We start from the raw sequence: 9,275 nt of genomic DNA on the forward strand, positions 1-9,275 counted from the left end.
GCCATCCTGTGCCCGCTGCAGAAACATCATTTTGCATCCATGCAAGTGGGAAGTGAATGGAAACATCATTAGCCGGAAAGACACAAAAGTGGACCCTGGGACATCAGTTGAGATCCATGACTAATATCACCAATGGTAAGTAATTATTAATGCCATAGAGAAGTAGGAAATCATTGATATAACTAAACTGTGAAATAGTATTCTGTATGTCAGGTAAATACAAAATACAGTCATGGTTCTTACATCTTTTGTACATTCATTTCTCACTAGGAGATACTGCTGCCCGAGAGGTAAAGACCATGATAGATGACCAACAAAAGGAGCGGGTAATGTATAATGCACGCATGCACATAAAAAACACACATAATACATCATAATACATCCACAAATACTAACATACCGCACATACATACAAACACACACTGAATGATTTATAGTGTTAACCTCCCTTAGTATGCCCGGAGGAAGGGCAGTACAGCGGCCATGGATTCCCTGCAGGTTTCCTCCACTGGGGGTTTTTCCTGACCTGAGTGTCGCTGTACGCTCTTCGTGAGTGATGAGAGGTAGCAAACATATACATATAACACATACTAAACTATAATAAATATCACTTAGTTTAACTTTCTTTACTTGGTCTGAGTCTTTTCTTGTGTGAGAGATATATTGCGGCCTGTGTGATGGATTTCTAACGTCGTCAGGGTTGTATTTGGCCTTCGTGCTGCCCTAGGCACTTGAAGTGGTCGCACCCCTTACCAACAATGTAAAACTATGATTTTGGGCACACAGCATCTATTTAAGGTGGATCTGCTCTGTAACACACTTGAAAAAGTTCTAAACGCTATAAGAATGAAGATCTGCAATTGCTGCACACATGTTCAGTTTTATTTAGCTTATTGTAACAGCTTCAGATTTTCAAAGACACTAAAGGCTGCTTTACACGCTACGATTTCTCGTGGGATCGCATGTGCGATCGCACCCGCCCCCATTGTTTGTGCGGCACGGGTAATTTGTTGCCCGTGTCGAACAAAGTCGATAACCCCCGTCACACGTAGTTAACTCCCAAATGACCTTGCTGTGGGCGGCAAACATCCACTTTCTGAAGGGGGAGGGACATTCGGCGTCACCGCGACGTCACACAGCGGCCGCCCAATAGAAGCGGATGGGCGGAGATGAGCGGGACGTAACATCCCGCCCACCTCCTTCTTTACGCATTGCCGGCGGGACGCAGGTAAGCTGCAGTTCATCGTCCCCGGGGTGTCACACGGAGAGATGTGTGCTGCCTCGGGAACAATGAACAACCAGCGCGCAGAAGGACGTTCGATTTTTAGAAAATGAACGACGTGTCAACGAGCAACGATAAGGTATTTTTGCACGATCACAGTCGCTTGTAGCTGTCACACTCTACGATATGTCAAACGGTGCCGGATGTGCGTCACTAACGACGTGACCCCGACGACATATCGTTAAATATATCGTAGCGTGTAACGGGCCTTTTAGGCTAAGAAAGCCATGGAACCCATAGGGTGGAGGGGCGACATGACTAGAGGGAAGGGAAGGAGTGATGGGGTTAATGGAAACAGGAATGGTTTGTTTATAAGGCAGAGTAAAGGGATTGGTGGGTAGGAGGAGTTCCCTGGAGGAAGAGGTGGGACAGTTGAGGGGTGTAAGTAAAGGACTTTGACTTACCCCCTCTCTCTTGACTTCCGGATATGGAACGATCTGACTGGAGAGGTTCCTATAAGGTGTCAGGACGTCACCTTCTATTTCTCCATGGAGGAGTGGGAGTATTTAGAAGGACACAAAGATCTGTACAAGGACGTCATGATGGAGGTTCCCCAGCCCCTCACATCACCAGACTTCCGGATATGGAACGATCCGGACGTGCGACAGGATGGCTGCTACCCGGGAGCAGCGGATTCATCATGGCAGTGCACGGGCCCCTGGCAGCGCGGTCCCACGTCTTGGCTGCTGGGGGTTAACCCGTTGGCACTTTCCCCTCGCTCCCCTGTCAGCTGCGGGCGGCGTCCCCCCTCCCTCATATCTCAGGTACTTGCCGTGTGCGGGGGGGAGCGAGGAGGAGATGCGAGAGCCCCTTCGGGGACCCTCCGCGGTAGGACGTGGGCAGGGCAGTACTCAGCTGCTGCTCCGGCCGCGGGAGGAATCTCCGTCCGGGCCGCGGCAGCCGGGAGGGGGGCGTGGCTTGGCTGCGGCCTACTTCCGGTCCGAGCCGCGGCCTGGATTGCTGGATGCGGCGGCTCCCGGACGGGGAGAGCGCCCGGCGGTGACAGAGGCCAGCTTTACCCCTCGCGGAAGGCGGGGGGGGCCGCGGAGCTGCAGCCAGTGGTGGGTCCGGCACCAGGGCAGGCGGGCCTGGGGCGACGGGTGCCCAGGAAGCGTCGGTGAGTGGGGGTGACGGCAGGGGCCCTGCAGTTCCTGCTTGGTCACCCAGATCAGGTTGCAGCTCCCGGCCGCGGCGGTCTCCCCCAGGAGGGGGAGGGCCCAGCGGACAGAGGCTTTCATGGGGCCCAGGAGGGCTGGATGCGGCGGCTCCTGGCCAGGAGAGCGCCCGGCGAGGACGGAGGCCAGCGTTACCTCCCCCCCCCCCGCGGGTGGATGGGGGGGGGGAGCGGGGGGCTGCAGCCAGCAAGGGGTCCGGCACCAGGGCAGGCGAGCATGGTGCGACGGATGCCCGGGAGGCGTCGGTACGTGGGGGTGACGGCGGGGGCCCTGTGGTCCCCGCCTGGTCACCCAGAGCAGGCGTGCAGCTCCCGGCAGCGGCGGTCTCCCCCAAGGGGGGGAGGGCCCGGCGGACGGATGCCTTCTGGGCCCAGGAGGACAGGAGGCTGGCGGCTCTGGATGGGAGTCTGCTGGCAGCGGGTCGGGCCACAGGTACCCCCTGTCCTTGCAGGTAGCAAGGGGGGGTCAGGCCAGAAGATAAGGCCCGCGGTGGCAGCCCGTAGGACGGGACGGTTTCCGGGGTTGTCGCCGCGGGACAGAAGATGGAGCTTGGAGGATGGTGCCCACGCGGCGTACCAGGAGGACGGCCGTGGTGGTGGCAGCGCTTCGGCGGCGTCTGCATTACATGAGCCAGAGGCGGTCGGCTCCAGCGAGGAGGAGGAGGAAGCAGCGACGGATGAATCAGACGTCCGGATGGCGTGATTTTTATTCCAGGATATGCCGGGTCGCGGTCGGGTGAGACGGCCGTGGATTTGGCAGGGCTGGGGGGGGGCGGCTGCGGACACGGCAGTGCCGAGTGGGTTGGTGTTTTGACCAGGTATGGGGTTTACTGAAGTGGTGTATACGGTTGTGGAGAGTGCGCATGCACCGCCGGCGGCATGGACGGGTTCGGTGGTTAGTAGGCGCAGGTGCGGCAGACAGAGTGAGGGCGCATGAGGCGGCAGGGGAGCATTTTCGGGCAGCGGCGGCAAGGGCTGTGACAGAGTGAGTGGTGAGGAACGAAGAGGGGGATGAGGTGGTGCGTCTGGCTGACAGTGGCCAAGTGTGAGAGGTATGGGTGCTTCAAAGGCCCGCTGGGGGGGCTCACTTGCTGGAGGATGTGAGGGATAAGATTTGAATGGGGAACGTGTAGCAATAGTTTCGCTGCTCCCCCGGGAACAGTTTCACATGGATTAGGTTAAGCCAAGTGATTCCAGGAAGGATAAGTAGAGGGAGGGGAGCGCCGGTGAAGGCTCACCCTCGTATATTTGCAACGTGGCTGCGGGCATTTGCGTTTTTTGGCAAGGGTATCGGGGGAAGGAATTGGGTAATTGGTTCGGCATTTGGGGTGGCTTGTTAGGTCATATGGCGGTTTAGTCTGGCTTCAGTACGCCGAGTAATTTCAGCAAGGGAAGGTGTTGCGTGCCAGTATGCGGTAGGATCATACGGGCACATCCTTATGGCTGCAGTGGATGGCGGCTCCTAGTCAGCCCCCCCCCCTTTTTGGGGGGTAGTTGGCTGTTCGGGGCTTGGAACCCCGGCGACACGGACGATGAGGGTTTTTTGGGGGGAATAGAAGGATGGGTGGTGCAGATTTGGCGCGGACGGTTGTCTTAAGCATAAGTGTTGGGTTGTGGTAAGGAACATAGTAATTCTGCGTCATTCTATTTATATTGGTGGATCTTTGCCTCCTTATTGGAAGTTTGCGCTGGGCTAGGGGACACCTGGTGGTTGTCAGTGGAAAGAGGGGTCAGGAAGTGGTGTTGGGCAGGATGGGTGGGCCATTCGGGGCCCTCCTTGTCACGATTGGGTTTCTCTGTTGGGGGGTAGTGCCGCAAATGAGCCGTATATAGATGTATATATTTCGGCTTGTTCAAAACGTATCTTATCTGGAGGAGTCATCGGTGTATGCCTGCTTGGCTCCAGAATTGTCGGCGGTTTATTATGTGTCGTTTGACAGAGGGTGGGATTTGGTAAAGGCGGTGAGCCGGGGAGCATTGATGGCAAAGGCGAATTTGGAGGCGGCATTTAGGTTGTTACTGGTCCACCCTGCTAGCTAGCAGTTCTGGTGCTGCGGTGGGGAGGGGAGTTATTATTATGTTGATCGGTGGGTGCTAATGGGTTGTTGTCCCATTTTATGTTCCTTTGGAGGCGGTTATTTCTTGGTGGAGTGGTTTGTGCGTGGTGTGTCCCAGCTTACACCTCTTATTCATTATAGGTTGATTCTCTTTACATCGGGTTGGCGGGTTGATGATTCGTTGAGGTTGATTGTTTTATTACAGATGGTGGTGGATACTCTTTTGGGCCTGTTGGCGCAGGCGAAGACTGAGGGTCCAACGCCAGTGATACGGTTTGTGGGGATAAAGTTTGATGTTATGGTCAGAGGGGTAGGATTCGTGGGTAATGGTGTGGTCCTATGGGCTGCGATAGAGGCAGTTAGGTCAGCTAAGACGGTGCGGTTTCAGGCGGTGCAGTCTTTGCAGGGGCGGTCGAACCACGGGTGCAGAGTTACGCCGCTGGGGTGCGTGTCTGCTGGACGGCTGGCGATGGCTGCGCCAAGGGTGCAGCCATCGGATCCTTTGTGTGTGGTCACGAGGGAGATCAATGATGATCTGATGGTGTAGGAGGTTTTTTCTTACGGCGATTTAGTGGCCGCGGATTGTGGCTGGGTAAGGTGCTACCTGATGGAACGTAGCTGCGGTACTCGGAGGCAGAGGGTCCAGTTGTTTTCTGTTTGGGCATTGTGGGGTAGCGCTTCCAATCGCTGGTAGTGGTCGGGTGGTGGAGGTTGGCAGTTTTTTCCAAGAGGAAGGTGTGCTGTCATTCTGGCTATCAGTTGGTGGAGAATTCGATTAATAGTTGGTTTGCTAATCCTGGGGCCAAGGGTGGCGTACTTGCGACAGTTGGTTTCTCAATTGGATGTGTTTTAAAAAAAAAAAAAAAAAATGTTATGCGTGGCGCAACCAGTACTGGGGTTCGCCAAGGGAATAGCAGCTGCTGTGTTTCCTTCCAGTTCTGCAGGTCTCGGGAGTTGAGGCCGGGTAGCAGACGAGGTGGGCACGGTGTGTCCGGAGGGCTTGTGGAGTCTGGTGTGGCTGTGTTGGGGAGCGGCTCGGTGCCCAGTGACTGAGGTTATTTGGGGCTGATATTCAGAAGTATGGGTGGCGCGGATAACGTTTGGGACAATGTGTGAGGAAGGCCCGGTGGAGTATTTGATGGTGGCGTTGGCAGTGGTGAGTAACGGTTTTCAGGCTGCTAGGCCGGCGTCCGCAGTGGAGCAGAGGGTGGCGGCTGTGGCTGTCTTGTTAAGGATTAGATGTGGAGAGATGTTTTCGCAGGATCTTAGGGCGCGGCAGGCCTTGAAGGGTTTGGTCGTAAGGGTGTGAGGGAGCGGGATACAAGGGTCCGTCTCCGTTGTTTTGTGGCAGCGTTTGGTGAGTGGTTTGTGGCGGCTATGTTCATCTGAGCACGAGCGGGTTTTTGTTTCCCTTGTCCAAAACGGTTTGTGTTAGCCTTTTGGGGGGCTTTGAGATTGTGGGGTTGGTCAGTCCATCTACGGTCAAGAGCGGAGGTTGGATGTTGGAGGATGTGTCCGAGGTGGTGCAGTGGGTTGAGCGCCGGCTTTGTCGCTCACCGAATTAGATTAGGCGGGTGGTGAAGGTTGGTGTTGTTATACGCGGTCCCGGGTGCGGAATTATGTTGTGAGGGCGCCCAGGCTCATTATTGTGTCGCGTTTGTTAAGGTACCATTTTGTGGCAGTGCTGCAGACTTGATTGCAGGTGGCGGGGGTGGGCGCCCGGAATACTATGGGTCGTATTCCTTCTGGATTGGGCTGCCACGGAGGCCCCCGGTGGGCTCAGAAAAGGGGTTGTGAGAAGTATTGGGAGGTGGGAGTCCTCTTGTTTCGGTGTTACGTTTGGCCTCAGTTGTTATCGGGTTAAGGCAATGGGGGCATTTGAGTCTTTTGGGAGTGGAATGGGTTGGCGTAACAGGTTGGTGTTATCTGTGGGTTTATAACCCCTGGGTTTTTGTGGTGAGGGTGTGCCTCATTTGGATATTTGGGCATTCGTTGGTTCTCGGGGCCTCGACGGTCTGAGGCTTGCCTGAATGTTGCCAGTTGGGTCTGGACGGGTCGATGGTACTGGTCCAGAAATTGGAGGCAGCGATTTGGTATCTCGAGAAGTTATTTATGAATGTTTTAAAAAAAAAAAAAAAAAATAGTTGGTTGTTGCATTGTGTAAGACATACCTGAGCTTAATCGTGGGGTAGTTTTGATAGTGTGACCAGGTTGGAATGGCGTGTGGCTCGTGCGATAGGCAGTATCAATCGAGCCTTATTGGGGGGGCGGCGCCAAAAGTTGGTGGCGCTGAACTGGTGGTTTTGGGGATGCGATGGGGGTGCATCTTCACGTGCTTGGTGCTGTTTTGTGGACGCTGGGATTGCGTGGAGGTGTGGTACAAGCTTTTGGTGTGTGGCGGGTCCAGGCCACGTAAGGAGTCACGTGCCCTGTCCTGTGGCGGGGGGTAGGTCTGGTCCAGAGGCGGTTGAAGGCAATGGTAACTGGACAGAGAGACACCATCTTGGTATGGTGGCTCCAGGTTCCGGGATGTTGCAGGCACGGGGTTCTGCAAAGTTGGGGGGTTAATCCGTAGGTGATTAATACCTCATCTCTGGGTCGGTGTGTTGCGGCCAGGGATACTGGGGTGAGAAGTGGTTCCTGGACTGGGCCTACTCAGGGTTGTATATTTACTGTATTGGTTACTGTGTTACCTATTGTTATTTGTTGGGGTCGCCCGTTGGACGGCGCCCCCTTGTGTTAGTATGTAAATAATAGGTAATAAAGGCTGCTGTGGCCAATTTTAAACCAAGTCACATGCAGTTCGTGTATTATTTACAGATGGTATTGGTGGGTAACACACATACAGCACGACTGGAGAATCCTTCCTCAATGGTCAAGAAAGCCATGGAACCCATAGGGTGGAGGGGCGACATGACTAGAGGGAAGGGAAGGAGTGATGGGGTTAATGGAAACAGGAATGGTTTGTTTATAAGGCAGAGTAAAGGGATTGGTGGGTAGGAGGAGTTCCCTGGAGGAAGAGGTGGGACAGTTGAGGGGTGTAAGTAAAGGACTTTGACTTACCCCCTCTCTCTTGACTTCCGGATATGGAACGATCCCCGCCCACCCTCCCTTGTGTATAATGCCGAGGGGAATTTGGTCTGGGTTGTTTCTTTGTCACAGCAGCGGGGGGTAGGTCTGGTCCAGAGGCGGTTGAAGGCAATGGTAACTGGACAGAGAGACACCATCTTGGTATGGTGGCTCCAGGTTCCGGGATGTTGCAGGCACGGGGTTCTGCAAAGTTGGGGGGTTAATCCGTAGGTGATTAATACCTCATCTCTGGGTCGGTGTGTTGCGGCCAGGGATACTGGGGTGAGAAGTGGTTCCTGGACTGGGCCTACTCAGGGTTGTATATTTACTGTATTGGTTACTGTGTTACCTATTGTTATTTGTTGGGGTCGCCCGTTGGACGGCGCCCCCTTGTGTTAGTATGTAAATAATAGGTAATAAAGGCTGCTGTGGCCAATTTTAAACCAAGTCACATGCAGTTCGTGTATTATTTACAGATGGTATTGGTGGGTAACACACATACAGCACGACTGGAGAATCCTTCCTCAATGGTCATGTGCCCACGGGACTTTGTACCTGCGGATATTAAACATTTTAAAAATACCTTATTTTTTGGGAGATATCTTCTATGTTTTAGGTCCAGTAATTCTGAGCACATTGGTGTGGGTCTGGGTCTGGAGACCCCCGTAAATTGTTCAAAAGACCCCTTAGAAGTGCACAGCTCAGGAGACAGGACAATGATTTTCTACAGGATCCGCTCTGTGCTGTGTGTCCTCTTCTAAAAGAGCTTTTCAGTTGTAGTTGAGAGTCTCTGGACCAGATTTCTCACCAATCTGCTCAGAATTATTGGGCATAAAATATAAAAAAAACTAAAAGTTCAGTTACTCTTTGTGGTGCATTTACACTGCTGCCAATAATCAGAAACCGATTGATCTATCTAAACCGGCTGTCAGATCACCCGATGCACAAGCAAAAGGTTTGTTTGGTGAAGTGATTTTACCATTTACATAAATAAAGATTGATATAAGGGACGATTCCTCTACAAAAATCACACACAGTTTAGCTTAAAAGGGGTTGTCCGATCTAGAATGATAAGTCTGCAGTGCGTCTATGTGTTACTCTATGACTGCAGACTTGTGAATCCTCCAGCGCACTCACGATGGTCAAGTATGCGATATGCAGACTCCTAGAGAGAACTCGTCTAGTGGGTACGACCTCGCATAATGCACTTGCATTGAGCGAGGTGGTGTCCCCTAGACGGATTCTAGCTGGGACTCTGCATATCGCATACTTGACTTTCATTCTCGTCGCAGACACCGGAGAATCCTCGTAGTGCACAGTGAGTGCACTCGGAGGATTCACAAATCTGCAGTCATACAGAGTGACACACAGAGGGACTGCAGACTTGTCATTCTAGACTGAGCAACCCTTTAAATATTTGCTTCAAAATCTATTTTTTAAAATGCAAATGAGGGGCTTCGGTGCACCCTTGGCGTGGACTATGCCTTAGTGCACTCTTATATTTGCATATGAAAGCCAGTCCCTTGTGTTGACTGACAGTGCTCACTTAGTAAGAGCAATAAAAATCAGACATACAAGCTGATATTAGACAGCTCTCACTTTTACTATTGGAGCGCTGTCAATAAATACAAAAGACTTTAAAATACAAATATGGGAGCGTAACGGTGCACCGAGACAAATCCCACCCCAACGG

This window comes from Anomaloglossus baeobatrachus, chromosome 1 (genome assembly GCF_048569485.1).
Source record: "Anomaloglossus baeobatrachus isolate aAnoBae1 chromosome 1, aAnoBae1.hap1, whole genome shotgun sequence".
NCBI classification, from domain to species: Eukaryota; Metazoa; Chordata; class Amphibia; order Anura; family Aromobatidae; genus Anomaloglossus; species Anomaloglossus baeobatrachus.